Genomic DNA, 888 nt, shown 5'->3' on the forward strand with positions numbered 1-888 from the left:
ATGTGATCAGCATTACTTTGGTGCACTTTGTGTCTTTTATATATTTTTTTCCTTCTCTTCCCAAGGCTGCTTAATCTCTAGCCAGTGTCTGCCTTTTGACTGATAGGTGTGTTGCTTAGTTACTTTGGCGGGTGTGTGCTTTCACGTGCCTCTATCCCATAATTTTAACTACATGAAAGATATGCAGTCCATATGCATGAGCTTAAATGAGCTGATTATCATACAGATTCATTTTAAGGATACTTCTTCTCTTTAATGCGCATGCCTATCCCTGAAGAGTTGCCCCTTACTAGTTTGGTCCGGATTCTGCCTGCTTTGGGTCCTTGCTTGCTTCCATATCTTATTTTTTTGTTTTGGCTACTTAATTTCTACCTCCTATCTTGCTTCTTGATTACCCGCCCCTTCACCTGGCTTCTGCTCAATACTTTTACTCATTCCACCCCTTATCCAACTTTTAATTCCCTTGCTATTCTCCTGCCTCATTCTCCACATTCTTCTGCCTCAGTCAGTTCTCAAAATACACAAGCAAAGGAAAAAAACAGTTTGAGAAAAGTTTTGAGTTGATTTCCCAGAGCACAGGGCTCAGATAAAGTTTAACATTGTCAATTTCCCTTTTGTTGGAGACAAATTAAGTTTGTCACTGAACAACTCAGAAGTAATTTAAAGCCTGCTTTACCAGAGTCCATGAAATGGTCTCTCAATGACTTTTATTGGCATTCTTCCTGGAAAACTGGTTGAATCATCTATTGAAAGGATGTGGCAAAGGTCAGTTTTTTAGGGTCCTAACACCTAGGCATCTTTAAAAAAGGGATACCTAAAATCTAGTCGAATTTACTGTTAGGTACCAAAACTATATTTGGGCGGGGGGTGGCTAAAAGGGAGGTTTTA

Source organism: Gorilla gorilla, chromosome X (genome assembly GCF_029281585.2).
Source record: "Gorilla gorilla gorilla isolate KB3781 chromosome X, NHGRI_mGorGor1-v2.1_pri, whole genome shotgun sequence".
NCBI classification, from domain to species: domain Eukaryota; kingdom Metazoa; phylum Chordata; class Mammalia; order Primates; family Hominidae; genus Gorilla; species Gorilla gorilla.